Source organism: Heterocephalus glaber, unplaced genomic scaffold (assembly GCF_053883595.1).
Source record: "Heterocephalus glaber isolate CG9 unplaced genomic scaffold, H.glaber_assembly_v1.0 deba00001550, whole genome shotgun sequence".
Lineage (NCBI taxonomy): Eukaryota > Metazoa > Chordata > Mammalia > Rodentia > Bathyergidae > Heterocephalus > Heterocephalus glaber.
In genome coordinates, this window is record NW_028258343.1 from 10,252,858 (window position 1) to 10,278,426 (window position 25,569).

Consider the following 25,569-nt stretch of genomic DNA (forward strand, 5'->3'; position numbering starts at 1 on the left):
GACCACGTGTTATCATTGTGACCAAAAGGAGCTTGAACTGAATATCAAGAGCTGAACCGGAAATATTGGCATCCTGTCAAGCTGGGCAGCCCATAAAAAGAAAGCTATACAAAGGGAAAACTTTACCTGTATCCAAATGTTGCAAATAAAACATTTGAGAAACTCTTTGGGAACAGCAGTCTTTGTTCCCTCCAATGATAGCTGGTCCTCATTTGGGAATCTGTAGCTTGTGACTAGCAAGAAATTTATTTCCATCAGATAAGGCCTGGCAATAAAGAACATCTTCCTGATAACTCTTGTAGACTCTTCCAAGGAGCTGAAATGGTAATTAATGCAAAAGCTGTTTATTGGCTCGTGAAATTGAGTGTGTGCAGCCGCTTGATACCGGGGCTTCCTGAGAGTGAGGGCTGGGGAGGGCGGGACACATGCTGCACATTAAAGACTCAATTTATTTGACAAGATCTTACCACAAAGAAGAGCTCATGTATGTGAAGATTTTGGGCTTTTGTTTGCTTTGCCAAAGTAGAGTCAACAAAGCAAGGAGCAGGTGTTTCCCTCCTTTAGCCCTCTCGGAGCTCCAACCCTGCCTTCATATTATTCACCATCTTAACAAGGCAGCACAAGGTTGGGATGGCATCGTCTGCCACTCTCAGGACACAGCTCAGACACTGGCCCTGACAACTGTTCTATGTGTTTGTGTTTTTGTTTTTGGTACCGGGGATCAAACTCGGGTCCTTGTGCTTGCGCAGCAGGTGGCGAAACCACTGAGCTAAATCCCAGGCCCTGTTCTGTGTTCTTAGTGAGAGGCCAGGGTGGGAAATTGTGTCTGAAAAATTCCTCAAAGCTCTCAAAGAGCACCAAGGCTTGCGAGGCTAGAAATAGTCCTCTGGAACAGAAGAAGCAGGAAACTGTGCTTAACATAAAGATTCTGGGGCTAGGATTCTGATGGCCAGAAACTGTGTTCTTCTTTGTAGTATAAGTTGTGAGTTTTGGTTGTTGCTAAATCTGGACCTCATAGGATTTTTAAAATCAAATATTAGTCATGATGGAGTGAAAGAAATGCTGATGTGAGGCTTAAAGGAATTTTTACACACACCGAGTATATATGCACACACATGCATACACACATCACACCAAACACATAATACATATATAAACATGGGCCATACATGAATACATCTCTCACACATGCACACAGAACCATAATACCACACATACACAAACTACTTATAGCCCCACAAATGCAAGTACTCACACATGTGCAAATGTTATCACAAGCACACACATCACATAAGAATGTAATTATACTACCTACATCTATAGATCACGACATAGAGTATACATCATCCTTGTGTACATCCCTCAACTTAACTCTCAATTACACTATAACTACACATAATGCACACATTGCATGCTATCAGACATATACACATCACTTGCCCAGCACATCATACCACACATGACAGACACACAACAAAGATACATACCCCTTGCAAACCACAAATGCAATTGGCTCCTGCACAACCCACATGATACATATACCATAACATACTTCTCACACATATCATATTGTACATAACACTTACATGACCACCTATACCCAGTGCAATAGATTTGACTGATTCCTTTCATGTCTAATTTTTAGACGACTGGTCTCAGAGGAGCCACTAAAAAGGCTGAAGAGCCATAGGGGTAAAAAAGCCATGAAATTAAGCAGTGTTCAACAGTATGTCACAGGCTCCTGGAACATGGAGCTAAATAGAAACACCTGGATGAAAGATCTATCTAGTTATGGACGGATTATACTGGCAAACTCATGAGCTAGGATTTAAGCACCTTTGTGATTATAAATCAGCCTGAAAGCTTTGAGATTCCACCACCAGGACATGAGCTGAAACTGTGTCGTCCTCAAGGAGGACACATTTCTCAATACTCAGTTCAAGTGTGAGCATGGAAGATAATAGACAAAAAGAAATCCCCAGGGCAAGAGCAAAACAAGGCTTCTGCAGCTGTGGGAGGGGTCTTTGTTCTTCCTTCTTGTGAAGATATTTTTTATTGCCATGGACCATGAATGCTAAGAACCTCCCAGTTTTCCCCTTTCACAACGGAAAGTGTAATTGGACTATAGGTCACTGGCCTGCCAGGAGGCACATCTGTCCCTGATGGAGAACACAAGTAGAACATTGTGAACTTGTATACAGACACAACAACTGGACAGCACTTGAGGTTGACTTTTTTGGGGGCAGTGGTGAGTGTGTTTTATGTGTGAGAATACAGGCAGCTATGACAGAGCCTGGTGACCGTCCTTAAGCACTGATGGTTCCCCTTCCTGTTGCTGGAGGAATGTGATGCCTGGCCAGTGGCCACTGTTGCCAGCCTCATGTGGTTCCGGGGGGGCGGGTGTTACATGATAGGTGACTCACCAAGTAAAGAGGAAGGTGATGTGCATCAGTTCTGAATGAAGAAGTGAGCATTAATTCTCCACTGCCAGCATGCAGTGAACTCAGACTTGGGGGAATGGCAGAGCCACACAAGGGCAGGAGTGAGGGACCCTGACTTATCACACAAAAGAAGGGCTTCCACCAGCCAGGAACCCTGGCACTTGGCTCTGGTATGAGAAGAATTATTGTCTTTTATATTAAGCTACCATGCTGTAGGATTTATGGATTATAGCAGCATCATATTACTGCATACCTCATACATAGATATTGCACAGGTATATACACACACAACATGTATGACTCACAACCACACACATATACTTCTTTATACTCTGGTGGGAGCCTCAGGGACTTTGATGCTCTACCAGCACTTGCACTACAAGGTCCCAAGATCCATGACCACGCTGGACAGTTCAGGAGACAGTTGTAGTCAGAAGAGCAAGTTCTTGATTAGCAGAGACTAATTTGCTATTGGGGATTTCTCAGATGGGCCTTGTACTCTTGAGTCTTCTTGGTTTTCCAAGGTTAGGAGCACTCTTGCTGTACATAGAGATGGGTGAGCAGGAAGAAGGGATAGAAGGAGGTGAACTGAAGTGATAGAACTGGAGTGGACAAGTGGATAATTATAGACATGGAGGAGTAAGGTAGTTTTCAGAAGGCAATGACCAATGGGTGGTAGAACTATGTGGGGCGAGGTCTGCTAATTACCTGTTCAGTAATCATATTAGTTGATTTTTCTATTATTGGGGCACAATGTCTGACACCTACAACTTAAGAGAGATTTAATTTGGCTCATGATTTCAGGGGATTCAGTTCATAGTCAATAAATCTAAGGTGGGAATATCATAGCAGAAGGGCAGGGTGGAGCACAGTTCACTGTGGCCAGAAAGTAGAGCAGGGGAAGAGCACCAGAGAGAAAAAAGTGAAGGACTAGATATTCTAAAGTCACAGTTCCATGACCCACCCAGAAACACCCAGAAGCACACATTAATAATCCCCTGAGTGGCTCCTAAGCCAATCAAGTTGACACAATTAAGTTTAGCCTCCACAGTGACCTTTCTATTTGACTGCTCTTCTTCCCAATTTGAGAGACCACTTAAATCCCACATTGGGGACAGTTTGTTTGCTCTAATAAAAGGCTTTTTCCTATAGGAAATTAAAACTTTGCCAAGTACAATGTTTGAGCTTATGTGTAAGCTGCACTCATTCGTTATACATGGCTTCATGAATGACTAAATAGAAGATGACTGTGGCCGAGGTCAAGCACTCACACTTCACTCATTATGGAATTTACTGTTTTTTGAAAAGAGTTTTCCAGTTTGCATATTTAATATTTAATTTTTTAACCTCATTATTTTTGTCAGTTTAAATAAGTTCCAACTTCCTAGAATTCTCAGAAGATGGTCATGCTACATTAACAAGAGTTCTTGAGAACATTAGACATGAACTTTTAAAAATCCTGACTCCTTCTCCAAAACTCTCAGTACACTCATTTTCTCACCTAATTTCAGAGAAATACAAATTCTTTTGTTTTGCTTAACTTTCCTTTCTACATCTGTACTCATAGTTTCATTACTGTCTAGTTTTTCCTGGAGTTTCCACCACAAAATAGTCTCTTATAGTTTGTATTGGATGTTTAAATTTTCATTTTAGTCTAAAGTAGATGTGTGTCTCTTCAAAAACAATAAAAGGGGACACACAGACACAAAGACAATGTAAAAGCGTTCTGTATTCATCAACTGGATGAATCAATGTTGTCAAAATTACCTAAACTAATCTACAGACACAACACAACCCTATCAAAATACCAATGACATTCTTCATGGAATTAAAAAAATTCTAAAATTTGTATGAAACCATAAAACCCCCAAATAACCAAAGCAATCTTGAGCAAAAAAAAAAAAAAAAAAAAAAGCAAAGCAGCAGGTGTTATATTAACTGGTTTCAAAATAGCCTCAAAAGCTGTAGTAATCAACAGAATGTGGTATTGAATGTGCCACATAGACCACTGGCACAGAATAGCGAGTACAGAAGGAAACCTGTACATCTACAGCCAAATGACTTTTAGCAAAACTGCTAAGAGCACACAATGAAGAAAGGACAGCCTTTTCAATAAAACATGGTGGGAAAATTGGACTACAGATATAAAAAATGAAACTGGGTCTTAGCAGTTACAAAAATCAACTCAAAATGGATTAAAATTTTAAATGCAAGACCTGTAACTGTGAAACTACTAGAAGAAAACACAGGGGAAATGCTTTAGGACATTAGTATGGGTGAAGATTTCAGACCCCAACACACAGGAATCCAAAGCAAAAATAGACAAATGAGGATGTACTAAAGAGCTTCTACCTAGCAAAGGAAACAATCAAAGGCATAAAGAAACAACTTACATAATGGGAAAAAATATTTGCAAGCTATACATTGACAAGGGACTAACATGTAGAATAATTAAGAAACACAAATATTAACAAAACCAAATAACTTAATTTTTAAAAAAGTGAGCAATAGACCCAAATTGACTTTTCTGAAGAGAAACCATAAGGAAGTCCAACAAGTATAAGAAAAAAAACCTCCATATCACTAATCATCAAGGTAGTAAAACTCAAAATCCAGTGAAATATTACCTTAATAAGAATGGCTACTTTAAAAAAGACAATGTATAAGCACTAGTGAGAATGTGGAGAAAAGAGAACTCTTGCATATTTTCCATGGGAATGTAACCTACCTACTGTTGTGGAAAAAATGTGGAAGTTCCTCAAAAAATTTAAAAGAGAACTACAATATGATCCGGGAATTTCACTGCTGACTGTATATCCAAAGGAAATGAAACCAATCAGTGGAAAAGACATATGCACTCCCTTGTTCATTGTAGCACTATTCACAGTAGCTAAGAAATGGAAACAAACTTAAGTGTCAATTAATTTCTGAATGGATATAGAAAATGTGGTACATATACATAAAGGAATACTATGGAGCCATAAAAGGAATGAAATTCTGTCATCTGGGATTTTGAATGTATTTACCATAAAGAAATGATAAATTTTTGAGCCGATAGAAGCCTAAATTGTTTATGTATCACCAAGTGTATATGTTGAGCCACAGTGTCGATGATAATTGTGGAAATGTGTCGATTACATCGTCTTCGTGTATTTTTGGTTTACTTAGGGTAGATGTACTTTAAAGTTGCGTTCATGTCACACTTTGTCAACAAAGTATTCAAACAAAACAGTGTGCATATTAAGCCTTTCAACCTTGAGTTGAAAGTCCAGCTAAGACTTTATCTTCTTCCTTCTGTTGATTGTCACTCAAGTTCTTGACTTTTTCATGTTCACTCTCTTCACCTCTTAAGTCTCCTCTATGTATTCCCTCTCAGCGTATGGATGCTCTTCCTAAAGTTACCAGTGACTTTCTGATTGCAAAGCAGTGGAATCACTTTATTTCCAACTCTTTTAACTTTGCAGTAGCATTCCATATAGGTTTTCCTTCCTTTTCTCCTTGGCTCTCATTGTTCTCCCTCTGCTTCTCACACTGCCCTTTCCTCATCTCCTTTACCACCTTTTTACTCCTTGGGATTTGGAGTCTAAAACAGGGATACAAAAATCTAGGTCTTGGGTTATTACGTAAGTGAAATTATGTAGTTTGTATAAAAGGTATGAGGAACATCAAAATGTACCAATGATTAGAATGAATAATTGATAATGCAAAATAGGAAGAGAAGGTCCAAAGGGGTAGGGGTAGTGGGAGGGGCAGGGGAAAGGAAAGAAGGGAAAGGAAAAAATGATGAGAAATGGAAACAATGGAAATAAAGTCTTTGTAAATAGGGAAGGGTGGAGGGCGTGAAGGGAGGGCTAGGAATGGGAAAAAATAAGACCCAAGATGCATTATGTAAAGGTACAAGTCCCAATGAGAAATGTAATTGTGCTGTATACCTACAATGTACCAATAAAAGAATTTAACCAAACAAACAAACAAAATACCAGAATAAGTTCTCAGAAAAAAAATGCAGTCCCTGCTAATGTGTTCACTTTGGACCAGTCAAATGGGAAGACACGTGAAATCCCAAAGGCAGGTACAGTAAGTGTCTGGATTTCAGGAATGAGAGCAAGAATTGTGGGTTTGGATTCACCAGTGCGTAAATGACAGCTGAAGAATGAATGAGAGGCCTGTTGCAGGTTGAAATACTGCCTATGGAAATGGCCTTTCTTCTGGCACAGTCCTGAGGTGACAGGCACAGAGCACCACACAGCAAGAGACAGGGAGCACATGCACTCTTCTCCTCTGTCTCCCTCTTATAAAGAAGGCAGTATTCAATCATGGGGGCTCCACCCTGATGAGCTCATCTAAACTTAATCGCCTCCCAGAACCCCGCCTCCAGACTTCATAGTCAGATTGATTTCTACTTGTGTTTTCAAAGGGGACGGATGATGTTCAAACCATTATAGTGTCCACTGGGGGTCAGACAGACCTCTTTCCACTGTAATCATTCAAGAACTCAGGGTGGCTGGCCAGTCTCCACCTCAAATGTGGACAGTTACAGTGTCTCAAGGAGGAGAGTTCCAGAAAACTTCCTATGGCAAGAAGATGCTGTGGCTTGTTAGAGGCCAGTGTCCCTCTTCCTCATAATTTATTGGCTAAAATACATGACGTGTATATATTCACAAAATTATACTCCTTCCCCACACTGGAGAGATGGAGGGCCAGAAATATTTAATAATTCAGGAATATTTAATAAGTCATGACTGGAGTATGTCTAGAATGAAAAGCAAAGAGGGATATTTTACTTGTATTATAAGTAAATAAAGTATTATAATGCTTTGCTTTTTATATATAATTTGGGTTTCTCACATAAGAGAAAACATGTGATATTTAAATTTGTGTGTCTGATTCATTTCACTTAACATTAGATCTCAAAGTGCATTCATTGTCCTACACGTGACACAAGTTTATCTTCCTTTAAGGAAGAGTAGTAGTCTTTCATCTGTTGACAGACATAAAGGCTGCTACCAAGATGTAGCTATTAGGTGTGCTGCTATAAACATGGGTATGCATGTAGCTCTGTAATATGATGTCTTTAACTCTTTTGGGAAGATACCTAGATGAGGAGTAGCTGGGTCATATGGAATTTCTGGTTTTAGTTTTTTGAGGAATCTCCATACTGGTTTATAGTTATCTTAATTTTCTTGGTTAACAAATGAATTGTACCAATGTCTTCCTAAGGAAAATGGAAAGAGTAAGAGAGACATAAGAACAGAAGACAGAAGAAGAAAAAAAGAAAGGATAAGGAAAGAATGAAAGAAGGGAAAGAAAATATAGAGAGGTGTAGAAAGAAAAGCTTACTTATTTACAGGTGTGATATCTCCTAAAAATAAGGAAAAATTTTAAAAATGTTAATTTCTCTAGTGTGCAGTTTCATGTGTAAGACTTAAAGGTATATACTTATACATATCTGAGACACATATAAATAGTTACGCATTTAAAATAATTGATTAACCAGTGCACTAGATATAACAGCATGCTTAATTTGTAAATTTAACATTTATTAGGGGAAATAAATGTATTTTATTTCCCCTGTCGGTTAGCATTACCTTTTATTTGAAAGGACACTGTTGTAATGCTGGAATAAAAGACACATTAATATTTCTAGCATATTTTAAATGCATATTGACAGTAGATGAGGATAATAAGTAATTTTGATGTGTTTTTCTCAACTATTCTATTTTTGTATTTTAATGAACTCCTTAGATTTTCTGATTAAATCTATTCCAGTTTTGAATTATTTTCTTGGGAAAAATGATTAAGGAAAAAATTTCTGTTAGGGGAAAAGTTCACAGTAACATAAGTTAATCAAATCACAAAGGAAAGAGGATTAAATTCAATGAAGCAGCTACAATTCTAAATATTTTTTCCATCTCTTCAATCAAGACAAGTGTCTCGTTCTTAAGAGGGTTATAATCTAATAGGAGAGAAGGAGCACATGCATAAAAAGATGAATAGCACTATGGGGAATCAACCTGCTTCAGATTTCATAATTGGAAGTAATTTCTAAAAGCTGGAATAGCTTGGTCATGAATTGATCTTCAAAGAGACAAAGTGGGGAGGTCTTTAACAATAGAGCATGACAGTTACTGAGCACAGGGTTTACCACGAAAGTGATGAAAATCTGAAACTGTGATAATAGCTGCCCAACTCTGTAACTATAATGAAAACCATTAAATTATATATTATCAATGACCGAATGTTGTGGTGTGTGAGTTACATCTCAATAAAGCTGCAATGTTAAAAATATTAGGAGTTAGGGTTTAGCTCAGTGGTAGAGCCGCTACTTAGCATAAAGGAAGCCCTGTATTTGATTCCCCACACTATACCACACACACACACACACACACACACACACACACACACACCACAAAATCTATGGTATTGGCATCAGATACAGAGAGGAGCCTGAAGCAATTATGGATATTATTTTCCTGTCCCTGTACTGCTAAATTTTACAAGTGATCTCACAAGTCACTAGACTAATGAAAAGTCAAATTCAAAATAGATATAGGTGACTGCATATCTTGTACAGTTTGTGAGTTACTGAGACTGATATAGGGACTGATGGGCCTTTGTGTCTCTTTACTTTGAGTATAAGAACAACATTCTACAAAGAATAGCTGTAGTATATTAGTGTAAGTTTGATGGTGTTGTGAATAAAAATCTGGTAGAAGGGCAAGAATGGATGCAGAGTGATCCATATATGGCCTGTTTTTTGATTAGATGCTTTTTAAACTCTAATTCTGCTCCTTATGGTGTGATTGGATTGAGAATGCCTTCTGTGGTTGGGTTTCCAACTCGTAAGAACTATTGGGTTTCAATTGGTTTGGCCAGTAGAAGATGGTAGACAAAAAGAAACAATAATGCAAAGATAATTCTCATCTTTTCTTCTTGACCAGAGCAGCAGGTCTGGCAGCAGCTGCATTTTCTCAGTTGCTATAGCTTATGTCATGGTTCCAGCTTCTTCTGGGTGCTCTTCAATACTTGTTTTTCTTTCAAAATCTCCTCTCCTCATTCTTCTAGACAAGGTTAACTGCTGTCAATCTATTTGTTGCCTCACTATCCTCTGTGCTGCGGTCTGATGGTCTGATTGTCCTTCAAAATTTACATATTCCAACATAATCTCCATTGGGGTAGAATTAAAGGCAGGGCCTTTTGAGACAAGATTAAATCACAAGGGCAAAACCCTTCTGAATCTCTAAGTACCTTTCAAAAGAGCTGGAGGAAACTAGTTTCAGCCCCTTTTACCCTTCATTTCCTACCATAAAAGAATGGAACATAATCAATATCTTCCAGAGCGTACAGCAGCAGGTGGCAATTTTGGAAGCAAACAGAGGAAGGCCTCATCAAACACTGAACAAACTGGCATCTTGATCTTGGACTTCCCAGCCTTTGGAACTGGGAGAAATAAATTTCTGTCAATTATCACTACCCAGTCTAGTATTTTGTTAGAGCTGCAAAAGTAACTTGAGAAACCCTGCACAGCGTCTCAGGTCTTCCATCACCTGTGTAGCCATTTACGGTATTAACTATTCATTTATAATAATTTGAGTAGTTTCTAGCTTTCTGCTTAGATTCTTAGACTGACACAGTATGACCATAGTAAAGGTTAAAAGAACATTTTTAGTAAACGGGGAACTGGACAAATTCTGGGACATTAAAGACAAAAGGAATCTAGGAAATGGAGGCCATTAATGAAGACCATGAATTTGATTTTAGACATATAAAAGTTTGGAAATGCATAGATAATGAATGAATGACTGATGTATGGGAAAAGGATTTGGATGGAAAACAAAAAATTAGAGATCCATTTCTATAGGAATGAAAGAAACCTAGCAATAACAGAAGTAATAAGGAAAAAGGCACAGATGATAAGGAAAATAAAAGGATGTAAAAAGAAACTTGAGGAGCCATGAAGACAGCCTATTAGAGAACTGATAAAACCTTGATTTTTTTTTTTTTTTTTTTTTTTTAGTAACAAGAGTAGAAAAAAGACCTGTCTAACAGTGAGGACAGTGTCAGGGAAACTAGACAAGAGAGTTGAAAGAGGTAGAGAGTTAAATGTTCACACAGTGTGGTCAGGGAAAAGATAACTAAAATAGGTGAGTGAGTTCGCTATGAGGAGAATATTGACAACCTTGAAAATGTGGTTTCATTATTATTGCAATTGCTGGTCAAACATTGCCAAATGATTAAGTAGGTGAAGAAAACATTGAGTTTAAAAGTCTACAGAGATAATTTGATTACAAAATTTGTCTCAGATATTAAAGACAGACCTAATATAGCTAATACAGCTAAAATAGATACATTTTTTAATTTTTTCAGGAGATGCAAGATATATTAGTCAACTTCTCATATGTCTGATATTGTAATTTATATCTAGATGACCCCCCAAAGCCTCATGAACTCATAGGTGGGGCTTTGGGGAGGTGATTGGATCATGGGGGCTGGAGGTCATCAGTGGATTAGTGCACTGATGATTTGGGAGGTGAAGCCTGGTTAGAGGAGGTGGATCACTGGGGGCGTGGCCTGAAAGGGTCTATTTCCTTCCCACTTTCCTTGATCACTCTGCTTCCCACTGCCATGCCATGAGCAAGCCTCCTCTGCCATGTCCCTCTGCCATGCCACCTGGGAGCCAGCCAATGATTGGACTGAAACCCCTACATATTGTGGGCCAAAATAACCTTTCCTCCTTACAGTTGTAGGTGTTGGGTATTGTGTCTCAGCGATGAGAAAGTAACTAAGATAACTGAGGTAATCAACTCATAATGAAGAAAGGTTTATTCCAGCTACCTGTTGGTTTTAAAGGTTTCCGTCTGCAACCAGTTGAGTCTGTGACAGCACAGTGTGTCATGGTGGGAGCTTGTGACAGAAGAAGCTGCTTACCTCCTGGCAGCTGGGAATTGAAAGAGAGAGAGAAAGAGGAAGAGGAAGGGGTAGGGCCCCAATAACTTCTTCAAGGTTTCACCTCCAGACACCTAACTTCCTCCCCCTGGATGCTACCTCTTAAACTTTCCACCCCTTTCCGTAGTGCCATGGGCTGGTGACCACACCTTCAACACGTGGGCCTTTGGGGGACTCTTATTCAAACTATAGAATAAGATCTGAACATATTTATAGATGCGGGAAATGGCACTAGTGGAAATAGGTGAACTACAGAGAATAAATGATGGAATAAAATTCTGAAGAAAGGGAGCAAAACCAGCATTCAGGACCCAGAGGAAGTGGTATGCTGGAGGTAATACAAATGCTTATTTGGAAATGAGAATAGGGAGCTGAAGGTGCTTGTGATGAGGGTTCTCAATCTCGTTTGGAAAGAACGAGGGACACAGGATGTGCAAGAGAGCTGCAGAGAGGTCAGTGGTAATTCATCTATGGGTGATTAACATATTGAGCAGTGGTACTGAGAGCCTGGCTTAGGCTAGAGAGCAAGAAATCCATGAACCCTGGGCATCAGCTGACAAAGGGATTAGCTAGTGAGGATAAGAAAATGCTGATGGATAAGGCAGATTTGAGAAACAGGGTGAGGAGGGGAGTTAATACCACTTGGTTACTATGTGAAGGAATCAACATAGTGCTAGTGAAGACTGACACCAGGAAGGAGTTCATTGCCATTGATATAAGATATTTCTGTGGGTAGGAGTAGGTATAAGATGACAGCCTTGATTTTCGACATCTTACGTCTGAATTTTCAAAAATGACTAGCAGGCAGTTAAAGATGTTGGATTAAACCTCAGAGAAGCAGAAGTAAATTGGAAATCAATAGGAAAGAGCCAATAGGGAAGCTAAGAAATTGGATGAGAGCTCCATGTCAAACAGTGTACAGCAAAAAAGTTAGAACACCAAGGACTAAATACACAGCCACATCTGGGGATGGGAGAGGAAATGGAGTCAGGGAAAATGCAGATATGAAGAATTAGAAACCTTTTCTCAAGTAGAAAGTTACAGGGCTCTCTCTCTAAGTTAAATTCCCCAAACCCAAATGTTTCACAAGTGGAACTACTGTTTTTGTCCATATCCTGCACATTTGCATCCCTAATAGACATCTTGCAGAGTGCTCTGAATGGCCCTAATCCTTTCTCACATTTAAGAAGATGAGCCCATTCACAGAAGTACACTATGTGAAAGGGAAATTTCTGCAAAAGGTTCATAATAGACACATTCTTGGGTCTTACAAAGCACCCTGTAAATCCCTACACTTGTGTGTATAGAGCTAAGTGGCTACATTTGGATGGTTAAAAGAGAAAACATAGAGTTGCCATAGCAAAGTCGTCAAATTCTTACTTGAAAATTAGAAAGATGGCTTTGCTCTTCCCATTCCTTTGACATAGATTACTGCACTGCTAAATTCTCTCAGAAATTCATTGTGACCTAAGACTCTTCTATACTGGCTATCTTTTCTAATGAATCTGACACATAGATGAGAAAAAAAATACTTAAAACACAAAAACCTCTGTTTGTTCAGAGTTGACACATTCTTGAAGCTGTTAGTAACACTTTAATCATAGTTATCTCCCATCCTCAAAGAAGTCAAGCCAAACTCCTTAGATCATGGGTCAACAAAGGGGGTGGAAGTAAAAGTAGGAATTATATTAAATTTCATGAAAGATACTTTTAAAATACACAGGCTCTGAAATCTCCCTTCCTCTCTGAACTGCCTCCCCCAAATAGAGAAAAAATATTATTCTATTTATCTAGAATAAGCTCCTTAAAACACCATATTTCTTTGGTCTTTTTATTTTCATCAGTATAATTTTGTGAATATATACACGTCATGTATTTTAGCCAATAAATTATGAGGAAGAGGGACACTGGCCTCTAACAAGCCACAGCATCTTCTTGCCATAGGAAGTTTTCTGGAACTCTCCTCCTTGAGACACTGTAACTGTCCACATTTGAGGTGGAGACTGGCCAGCCACCCTGAGTTCTTGAATGATTACAGTGGAAAGAGGTCTGTCTGACCCCCAGTGGACACTATAATGGTTTGAACATCATCCGTCCCCTTTGAAAACACAAGTAGAAATCAATCTGACTATGAAGTCTGGAGGCGGGGTTCTGGGAGGCGATTAAGTTTAGATGAGCTCATCAGGGTGGAGCCCCCATGATTGAATACTGCCTTCTTTATAAGAGGGAGACAGAGGAGAAGAGTGCATGTGCTCCCTGTCTCTTGCTGTGTGGTGCTCTGTGCCTGTCACCTCAGGACTGTGCCAGAAGAAAGGCCATTACCATAGGCAGTATTTCAACCTGCAACAGGCCTCTCATTCATTCTTCAGCTGTCATTTACGCACTGGTGAATCCAAACCCACAATTCTTGCTCTCATTCCTGAAATCCAGACACTTACTGTACCTGCCTTTGGGATTTCACGTGTCTTCCCATTTGACTGGTCCAAAGTGAACACATTAGCAGGGACTGCATTTTTTTTCTGAGAACTTATTCTGGTTTTTTTTGTTTGTTTGTTTTGTTAAATTCTTTTATTGGTACATTGTAGGTATACAGCACAATTACATTTCTCATTGGGACTTGTACCTTTACATAATGCATCTTGGGTCTTATTTTTTCCCTTAAATGAAGATTCTACTTCTCCATTGGGTTCAGCTCTGTTCTGTCCTCTGTATTCCTAAATGACCAGCCTTTCTGGATGATTACCAAGCTTATCTCTTAACTGTCGCTTTGCCTTTTATCATATTCATGTAAATTTCATTTTTATGTTGCTATCAGAATGAACTTTTAAAAAATAAATTGTTAATGTTGTTCATTAATTTACTCAAAAAGATTTATTGAAAACCATTACATGGCAGAAATACAATAATGATAAGAAGGAATGTTCATAGAAGGACATACAGTCAAGTCACTATATCAAAGAAGATATGAATATATAAGAAAAAAACTTGACTTTCTTGTGATGCCAGGAAAGGTTAGGCTTCGAAAGTGAAAGTGACAACAGAAGACAGAGGGACAATACACAGACAGGGGAGGTAGGTTAATCCAGACAGAGGAAGCAGCATATGTCATAAGAGTGGGGTCACGGGTGGGGATGCTGGGACAGATGCTTGACATGTCTGAAGAGCTGAGAGAAAACCAGCTTGGTAGAAGTCAAGAGAATGATTGTGAAAGCTGGGATAGGTAGCAAGGGTCCAACTACACAGGTTCTTACTGGCCACTTTTAAGTTTTCAACAATAGTCTTTAAACATAGTACAGGCAGGATTCAATTTGCATTTTAGCTAGCTCTGGTTTTGAGGTAAACATCTGACTGGAGGAGAAATGGTTGCCTGTGAGGAAGTAAAATAGGTCTTTACCATCATAGTTCAGATGGCAACCTGGACCAGGATAATGAAAATGGAAGAGAAATGAACTGATGGGTTGGGGAGACATTTTAGTGGTGATTTGGAGACAAAATGGACACAAAGATGATTAGGAAGACTTAATGTCAAGGATGCTGCATATATTTTTGGCTTAAGAGACAACAGGAATGATGATGCAGTTCTCTGGAATATGGAACACCAGAAAAGAGGCAGTTTGGGAGGAAAACTGGATTTATTGAATTTGGATGTGTAGTGTAAAGTAACTTTGATATTTCTAACTTTGTAAGTGTTTACTGGCTGCCCATTGGCTAAAGAGTTAAATAAATCTCTTCAAAGTAGATTTGTAAAACCCTGGTGACCTCCATCCCACACTCATCTTCTGTTGTACTCACAGTACTCTGTGTACTCTATGTTGCAAACACTCTGAATTAGTGGAGATGTCCTGAAAGCCTCACTGCAGCCTCATAACTGAGAATCGTCGGACTTTTGCTGGGCAGATCTTTTCACTTCTTCCCTGTCTTAGTCATTTTCCTGTTGCTTGGACAAAATACTGGGCATGCAAAACTTAAAGGAGGAGAGGTTTGTTTTGGCTCAGTTATTAGAGGATTCATCTCATGGTTGGTTGGCTCCAAAGCAGAAATGGCACGGTGGAAGGGCATGGCAGAGGAAAGCTGCTCATCCCATGGCAGCTTCGGTGAGGAGAGAGAGAAGGGAATATTCCTGAGGTAGTGACAAGCGTATACCTTCATGGGTCCCCGCCACCGCTGTGGCCAGTGACCTGTCAGCAGATTCCAGCACTTAACTGCACATCCAGCTGTGGATCATCAATAGATCAAACCACTGACGAGTATAGCACACCTATTTCCCCTCACCTCTGAGTGCAGTGAGATGGGGGGACCTTTCACATTTAAACCATTTTTACATTTAAACCATAACACTTCCATCTACAGTGCTAGGTGAACTCTCTTGTTCTTTAAGAGTAAGTTTAAATATCATCTCTGCAGTTTCTTTTTGTTTTTCCTGACATTGTGGCTGTGTACATGTGTGCCTGTGTGTGTGTGTGTGTGTGTGTGTGTGTATGAGTGTGTGATTATGATGGCCAATTTATTAGTGTCTCTCACTAGATTGCAGTGCCCTGGGACAGGGGAGTTTTTTCACTCATTTTTCTGTAAACCCTGTGTGCGTCAATAAAGAGACAAATTTCATGACAGATAAGTGGAAAAATAAATTTTTTCTTTTGTTTTCTGGAGGGCCAGGGATGTTGCTCAGCAGCACATCACCTGTCTGGCAAGCATGAGGCCCTGAGTTCGATTTCTGGTACCAGAAAAGAAAAAAAAGCCCCGCTCTTTGTTTTCTGGAAAATATTTTAAAATTGTACATTGGTTTTAATTAATATAACTAGCTACTATTACTAAGATAAAAGATGAGAAATTATAGCCAGGCATGGTGGCACATGCTGATTAATATCAGCATTATGGAAGACTTGGCATAGGGGGATTGCAAGTTCCAGCCCATTCTGGGCAACTAAGTGACTTAGCAAGACTCTGGTTGGGTATCTTCCTGAAAAATTAAAAGCATCATATCATAATGATATATATGCACCCATATTTATAGTGGCACAGTTTATAATAGCTAAAGCTTGGAAACAACCCAAATGCTCAACAACCAAAGAATGGATAAAAAAGATGTGGGATTTTTTTTATAGAATGGATTACTACTCCGCCATAAAGAAAGATAAACTTGAGGCATTTATACCTAAAACAATGCAACTTGAGCCTATACTCTTAAGCGAAATAAATTGGACATAAAAGGGTAAATATTATATTGTCTCTCTGGTATGAGAAACTGAAAGGGTAAATAAAGACAAAAATGTATAATAGATAATGTGAAATAGGAAGAAATTGTTCAAAATGAAAGGGAAACTGTGAAAGGGAGGATGGAAAAGGAAAGGAAAAGGCAAAAATGAGAGAAAAAAAATGGAAACAAAGCTTTTGTAAAGGAGGGGGTTGAAAGGAAGGGAGAGGATTGGGAGAATAAAAGGAATCAAGATATACCATGCACAGGTACAAATGGCCTTTGATGAACGTGATTATTGTGTATATTTAAATTGTACCAATAAAATTAATCTAAATTTTAAAAGAAAGTTTTAAGTTATTCCTTTGTTTTTAATGAAATTAGAATGTGTGACATATATAAGTGCTCAGTAAAAGTTATTGTTACTACCAAAAAAATTATAAATAAATAAAAAGGACTGGAGATGTAGCTCAGTGCTATCCCTGTACCAAAAAGAAAGAAAAGAACTTATGCAGTGGTGACAGTGATAGAAATAACACAATAATACTGAATGAGAGAATTAGATCTTGTTTGCCTGCCAAATCAAAAGTTAAAAACTCCAGTTAAAAAACTGTGTCTTTCATGAGATTCACTGAATATCATTTGAATATGACCATGAACTAAAGGTGAAAGCCAATATTACAGAACAGTATTAAAAAAAACCCAGAAATTCTTTCCTGATTATAAAAATAGGACATATCCACTAAAAAATACAGAAATGCATAAAAATAGAAAATATAAATAAAATCTCACCACCAAAAAAGTCATTTTTAATATTTTATTTGTACATCTTCCAGTTTTGTTTCAGTGTAAGTGCATATATTCTAACAGCTTTCCTAATAAAGAAAAGCCTGATTCATGCCAGGTCAGTACGATGGAAAAAGGCCCCTTTTAGCTGGACATTAGAGTCATTTTGTGTTACAAAGTACAAAGAGGTTTCTGAGTCCTCTCCAGAGTCTACACCTCCCACTTGGTTCTTCAAGACGCTAGAGGACTGGCCAGTAACTGGATCACCTTGGGCAGGCCTGCTATTTGCTCTCTCTCTGCAGAAATGAGTCAGATTTGTTTTTTTTTATAGTATATACCCAAAGAGTCTGATTGGGGATGCAGAAGGTTGGTAACAAAGTACTCAGCCATTCCTAGGTTTCCAGAATATAATTCCACCTAAGTGCATGTTAAATCTATATTCTCACTAACACCACATGCATGTCATGAGATGAAGAGATAAAATGGAGACTGTACCATATATGATGCAGGCAAAAGAAAAGAATGCAACACAAAGAATGCCACTGCAGCAGCTAAGAGATCACCAAATTATATACACACACATGTACACACACATAGAATTTACGTGTGGAAACATTCACACACATGCTCACTCACATTCATAAGACTGAAAAAGTAAGCTTTAGACGGAGGATATTTGTCAGAATTGTTTTTAATTTTATTGCATAGCAATTTTTAAAATCCCAAGATGTTTGCTTTAGTTTTTGTTTGGCTTTATAAAATGACAGCACTTAAATCATTTGGCAAAGTTGAATTCTAATATGTCAGAGTGGTTTGTTAATTATTAGATATCTTTTCCCCAAAGTGCTCGTTTATTCTCTCATTATTCACTTGGTTACTTGGCTGAGGAGAAATGTCACCATAATTGACTGTGAATTTCTCAGTTTAGTTTTGAAGGCAACATGAGTGCTGTCTGTCCACATTTCCCAGGCCGTGTGCGAGTCTGTGCCTCATCCAGCCATCTGCTACTGCTTAGGTTTAGCAGTTTGCATGCACTTTATTCATGACCCTCAATTCCTATTTTCTGTGTGACCCTGTAGATTACAGTGAATTTTGTGGAAATGTGAAAAACAAGACAAAACATTGAACAGCAAACCTCACTAGTGTCCTTTCTTCCATCTGATTCAGTCATCCTTAACTTCATTGCAACTTGGCCTCATTTTCCCAGATCCTTTTTATCCAGGAGGTTGTTGAAGATTTGGAAGTGATAGGTGTGGGGATCCAGCTCAGTGCAAAAGTCCTGGGCTCAATCTCCAGTACCACCCCCCACCCCAGAATTTGCCACTTTGGCACAAGGATTATTTTGAGTGAAAGGCATTTCCGAAACAGCAGATGCAAGGAGGGCATTCTGACTTTTCTTCTTCTTCTTCTTCTTCTTCCTGAAAGCAGGAGGTAAAACTCCCATGTAAAAATTGCCTGGAGGAAAAACAGCATTCTTGTTGTCAGAGTTGGGGAATGGAGGCCCAGAGAATCTGTACAAAAACAAATCTTGTTAAACTAAACTCGTGTCTGCCTAGTCGCTTTTCCACAATTAATTGCCTTAGTCCAAATCTTTAGTCTTGTCATTTTTTCACAACTTACTCTTGTTTGTCCAACCTGATTTCCAAGCTTTTGATTCTTTGGGTCTTCATTTTTCAAGCAAACTGTCCCGTGTATACATAAAAATACATATAATGTATATATTTTTCTCTTGTTAATCTGTCTTTTGGTAATCTAAAAGTCCCAGTCTGAACCTATTATATGCAGAGGAAAAAAACTCTTGCTTCCCTTACAGATGTTAGTTGAGTAATATTATACTTATAGAGAATTGTTTTCATAACATAAATGCAGGTTATAACCTTAAGCTTAAAGACTGCTGATTCGCATAAATTGCCTTAAAAATCTCTTTATGCTTAAAGAATGGAATGCATGCATGAAGTCGTCACCTCAGCTTTGAAATACTGCTTGATGCATTTTTTTGTTCTGTTCATTCATTTATTTGTTATTTTCAAACTAAAAGTTAAAATTTTATGTATTTTTATGTATAACATGTTTTAAAATATGCATAGACTGTGAGACAGAGCTAATTGACATATACTTTATTTCACGTAGTTTTTGTGTGTGGTGGGAGCACTTAAAATCTACTCTCTCAGCAATTTTCAAAAATGCAACACATTGTCATAAGTTACAGTCACAGTTTCGTGCAGTGGATCTCTTGAATTTATTTTTCCATTCTAACTGGAATTTTGTGTCCTTTGACCAACAGCTCCTCATTCTCATTTGACCAATGTTAGATATTAAATCATGTAAAAAATGTTTATACCAATTCTATTGTGTGTCCCTAATCGATACACACAAACCTTTCATACTTAAAAACAAAGTAAAACATGAAGATTATATCACCCAGGAAGATATTTATAGTAGATTCCATGATATGTTCAGATTGCCTCTTGGGGACCAAGGCACATTGTAAAAATAAATTATTTTGTTCATTTTGAAAAAATAGTTTTCCAGCATCTCTTATCTGGCCGGATAGTGATTAAGACAGATACATAGTCTTTGCCCTCATTTACTATCTCTAGGTCATTTCCTATAAAACAAGAATTTAATCAATAGGATGAGAAAAAACACAGGAAAATGTAAGAAATTTATATTAAGGGAAATTTCTAGGTTATAATTCTATAATTATAGAAGAGCAAGAAGATAGCTTTTTTGAATTTGGAAGTCTTTCATTGCTGTAAGTTCCTTATAACCAGTACCAGTTCAGTTATAGGTTTCCAGTATGGAGAACAAAAATAATGTTCCGCCAAAGGGCACACAACTTTAGTTGTTCTGCTAAAATATAAAGCAGACTTTGTTTCTAGCTTTTTCATGGTTGCTCTTATCCTATACCTCAAGATGAGTCTTCATTCCAGGGCTTCTCTGACCATATTTCTTTGGTCTTTTTATTTTCATCATTAAACTTGCTGGTAACTGGTTACTGTCTGCTACCACCCTCAAATGGCTGAATGCATATCTATTCTATTTACCTATGTAATATCTAGCAACCATTACGGTGTGACATATAGTTTACTTGGAGCAATAATTTATGAATGAACAGAAAAGCAAACGCCATGAGCTAATGGGAAACGGCTGAGTTTCTGAGTGTTGAGCAGTATATAAATGGTGCTCACCCCTGCTTGACTACTGTCTATTAAGCTATGATCAGTGGAGATCTAAGAGCTTTTATTAGTTGCTTCATAAAGAGTCCAGTGCTCAGATAAGTTTGGCAATCATTGAATTAAATGAACTTAATCTTATTTTGTTTCTGGATTCCTCAGAGCTTTCAGTATCCTAACACACATTTGACCCTCTAAGGGAGGGATACTATGTCCAGAATCTTGAAGATACTTTTGATGTAGAAACTTTTCCTTTCAGGAAATACTTGAAGTTTTATGAGACATAGCTTGGAAATTTCTTGCTTACTCCATTAGAAGGTTGGACATATTAAGCGACAGATCACAGAGCTTTGAATCCAGTTTAATGGTTGTCAGGAATTAGCATACCTGGGTCTGATTCAAAAGTGATCTCAGGAGGGCTCTAGTGGGTGAACTCACCAGACAGGTTACGTTTTATCCTTCTGAGACTGGTAGATTTGTGTGTAAAATTACTTTTGCCCACTGCAATGGCCTTTCCATGCTGGGAGGGAAGAGAAAAATGATCAATGATCTCTTTCTGGGTCCTTGCAGAGCTGACACGTTGCCTGCACTGAACCCCCAGGTTTTCTGCCTTCTTCGAGTTTCATCCTATAGAATATATTTACAATGAAATCATTATTTTGGTCTCAAATGTGGCTTGTTGGTATATTCCTGCCAACCAGGAATCCCATATCAGTAGTATACTGCACAGCAACAGGTTCTTTGAGGTCAAAGGAAGATGTTCTTCCAGTATGTGGAATTTATGCTCAGAGTCCAGGTCCATGCCCAGTGAGTCCCTGCTCAGGGGGTTCCTATCCACTGGGTCCCTCCAAACATGGGTGTTCTCCCTTTTTAAATATAAACACGAGATGTTCTGAGAGGCAGTACTGAACTGGCAAGAGTGTCCATCTGGCCTCTCCTCCTGCAGACGGTTCCAAAGGTCACTTGCAGAGCAGCCCCCTTAGTGGAGAGCTACTCTATGCTTTGGCCCAATCTGTCCACCATCTGAGAATTCTCCATCTCTCCTGTGGACACAAGTCTTGTGGGCAACGTTGGGGACTCATGTCTTCCCAGACCTATGCTCATCCAGAACAGAGTGGCTGGCGAGTCAAAGTGTGCCAGCTGCTTCTATCTGGCTGTGCCATGTCACTGTCCTCTCCCACAGCCTGGCGAGCGTGTTCTTGCCACCTCTCCAGAGTAGACTGAATTTGTCCATTATTGTTTAGCTAAAATTTAGTCTGACAGTAGTATAAATCTTCAAAAGAAAAATCTCCATTTGCTTCCATCTTGCTTTTAGTCTCTCCAAATCTAATCCAAATCTATCCTGTAGAAGTAGAGTCCTTTAACAAGGTGAAAAGCATCATCTGTCATAAAGGGGGTCACAGAATGATTTCCCTTTTTCTAAAGGGACCTCTTATCTGATGGAAGTTGCTGGTGATGCGTCTGCCCTGAGCCACTTAGGCATTCTCTTGATGGAGACCATTTTTGCTCAGAATGGCCAATGGCAGTTGGAGCTTTAAACAGAGAACACTGTATCATTTTCACATGGAGTTGAAGTTTCATTTCATTTTTACTTTTAAATCAAACACAGAAATTTTCCAGACATAAATGATAGTTTTCCCAAGTGATTTAGACTTATGAAGAATTTCTTCTTATCACAGAATTATCCCAGGAATAAAATATTTAATTCATTGTATCACATGAATTAGATGCTCTTGGTAAACTTAAATTCATTTCTCTCTCTCTCATATATCAGTCACAAAGAAAATGAATACATGTTTGTCTGCAGAGTCCATTTTTCTATAACAGAACCCTTATGCTCCTTGGTCACAATTCTAGCAGTTGTAAATTAAACTCTTTTACTGGTTACTCTAATGAGAGTGAAGAAGTTGGAGGTTTCTTATTTGAACTGTGATTTTTAAAACTCTGAATAAGAATGGATGAGCCAACCTGTACAGACTGATTATTTTCTTCCCTGTGTCTCATTGGCATGGTGTAGAGGTAATACCTTCAGCATTTCTACCACTTACATTTCAGTGGCCCATAATCTTTTCCTTCTGTGAAGGAGGCAAACAGGATTCTTGATCCTGATTACCTGGATTAATACTGAAAAACCTCTTCAGGCTGACAACCTAGGGAAATTGAAAAGGTTCCCTCTTTATTTGAAATGACTAAAACAGTGAGGCTGGAACAAAGGAGTCATCTCTTTGATAATCATCTCACCTTTTTGTCACTTGGAGTCCAATTAAATAAATGATCTTTTGTCAATTGTCAGCAGATGTGGCTTTTGCTTTTAATCAGCCTGTGCATCATGCGGCCTTTAAAATTCTCTTCACCTTTTCCTTTGTCCGTAAATATGAAGAGAGTGGGAGTTGAAAAGAGTAGGCTTAAGAATAAGATAAATATACAGATTTCTCTAAGCATTTGTCATATTCTTTCTAAGTCACCTTTCCTCTTTCCTCTGTGAAAATAATTGCCACTGATTTTTAACTTATCAGGAACATGGGGCAACTGAATGCTGTGGGAGATTATCATTCAGGAAGATGTTTTTAAGGACTTTTCTTTTCTCATTTTCACATCTTTAAAGCACATAGCTTCCATTTAAACAAGAAGAAACATAGTCTTTCATTGGAAACTGGTTTGGGAAAAAATAAGTGCTTGAAAACAGGGATGTATTATTTGTTTTTGAAAGACTTAGAGTCTGTCCTCCTCCTCCGTCGGCCCAGTCTTGACATGAGTGCTTCTACACTACTTGGTTGTATGAGATGTTAAGCTTTTCATCAAGGAAAATGTTCTTGACTTAAAGAAGGATGCCAGTCAAGGGTACACCAGAGAGGCAGATAGCATTGTAAAAAGAGTGATGAAGTAAAGGTTCAGTACCATTCACATAGACTGATTAGCATGGATCTGTACCGATGCAGCAATGACACCTAAGTCCTCCCCTGCAGTGCAGGTAGCAGCAGTACTGCAAACGAAGCCTCTAGAAGATGAAGGGTGCCTTGACTGGAGTGCAGATGTCCTGCAGCAGCATCTGGGAAGAGAACAGTTCATCTGTCATCTTTCTTTTGCCTTCATCTCACATGAAAGTGGCAGCCAGGACAATGAATGTGTGCCAGGATCAAGAGTGAAATAACAAAGGAGAGTTAAAAATAGCTTGCAGGACTTCTATTTTTAGCAGTATGATCCATCAGGATATCTCAATATCCTTCTAAAAATGTTGCTAGGCAAAATGTAATGTAAGACACTTCACATGGCTGTGTTTTAAAGATAGAAAAGGAAAATCCCTCTTAAGAGGAAGCTGCAAACCACATAGCTGAGCAGTAGTGGCATTTGCTGGATTTAGTGACCAGGTTTCATCTCCCCTTGAGGATGGAAGACAAAAATGTGAGCTCCATGAGATGAGAAAGCCACTAACTTCATATAAATTCAGAATCATAGCACTTAGTAAAAAGATAGACTAAGAAAAAGTGTATATATTTACCAGCAAAAATAGGCTATAAGAAAAACTATCTGACATAGTCTTGGTTGTGTGAGGAAGAAAAAAATCACCTCTGGGAATTTGTAGGTCTAAGCTGGGCTTTATTTTATTCAGAGTTGAAAAAGATAATGTTGAGCTGTTGAGAAACTCGATGTGATAATGCCCATTAGTGCAGCCCCAGGGGCACTGAGCAGAACAAATGGAAAAGCTTCCAGTTGGCCATTAGACTACACAGGCCAGGAGTGTCGTGGGAGGTGACAAAATCACATTTAAGTCCTGCAAGAGCTTCAAATGCATTGCTGAGATTCATATAATTTTCTTTAAAAGTACAATCCAAAGGGCGATGGAAATAAAAATATGATAACATAATAAGATATAAAACAAAGCAAGTGGGTTGAAAAAAAGACAATTTCTGAAAATGAAAAATATATTATTATTTTAATTTACCACTTAATATGTTAAAGAGTAGATGAGATAGTTACACTAATTATGAACTAACAGAAACAAGAAAACTCATCAAAATATGGTGAAAAGAGAGAAAAAGATAAAACACATGATAGGTTAAAGATGGAAACTAAATGACAAGCTCCCACATATATTTAACATGCATCTAGAAAGAGAAAATAAAGAAATAGGAAGAATTCAAAGAGATAGTGAATAAGAATTTTCTAGAATTAGAGGTAGATATAGATCTACAAAATACAGACTGTCCTTAGTATGATACAATTCTTTTAAGAAATTATCACATAAATAAATTGCCACTCATTGCTATGGGACTAAACCTATCACAAAACTTTTTTTACTGAAGAATTTCATGTGATTTTTTTCCATTTAAAAAATAATAATCAGCATTTCACTATCATGAAAACTGTATATATTCATTAAACAAATATTTATTAAGCACTAGTGTCTCAGTTAATTTTCTCTCCTTGCTGAGACAAAATATCCAACACACAAAGTTGAAGGCAAAGGGTTTACTTAACTCACAGTTTGTAGAGGTTTCAGTCCATAACTGGCTGGCTCCAAGGCAGAGTGGCACTTGGTAGAGGGGCACTGCGGAGGAGAAACAGTACCTGATGCCCACACAGTAGCAAAAGCAACAAGGGAAGCTTAATAGCATCTTTCTTCCCCTTTTATCTTATCCAGGCTACTTAGGGTGGTAGCACTCACTCTTAATCTTAATGCCCTTGAGCCTAGCATGGAACATGAATCAGTTCCAGCATCACACACTCTAGATCCAGCTACGTCTGAAAAGGTCCTACCTCATTTGTATTACACTTTGAGGGGACAGCTAGTCACAAACCATAAGAACTGGGCTTTATGTTATGAGCCAGAAATAGAGAAGTAAAGACAAGTGGCAGAGTTTCTGTTGTCATGGAGTGTAGGTTCATCCAAAGTGCCATTCACTTACTGGTGACCATGTGCAAAACACTTTAAAAGATACCAACGTGTTCAAAAAGAGATACCGCTTTTAAGTTAAGAATATTTCCTTAATTTTCTTTTTTAAAAAATGTAATTTTATTGGTACAT

The 25,569-nt window shown here is 38.3% G+C and overlaps 1 long non-coding RNA gene across 1 annotated transcript; it reads right to left on the bottom strand.

The window, feature by feature from the left end:
• Positions 1-401: 401 nt before the first annotated feature.
• Positions 402-25,203, bottom strand: LOC147824235 (uncharacterized). Its single transcript, XR_015442507.1, has 2 exons — positions 25,027-25,203; positions 402-23,592 (listed from the first exon to the last, which is right to left on the bottom strand). It is a non-coding gene; the product is annotated as an uncharacterized LOC147824235 (long non-coding RNA).
• Positions 25,204-25,569: the final 366 nt, after the last annotated feature.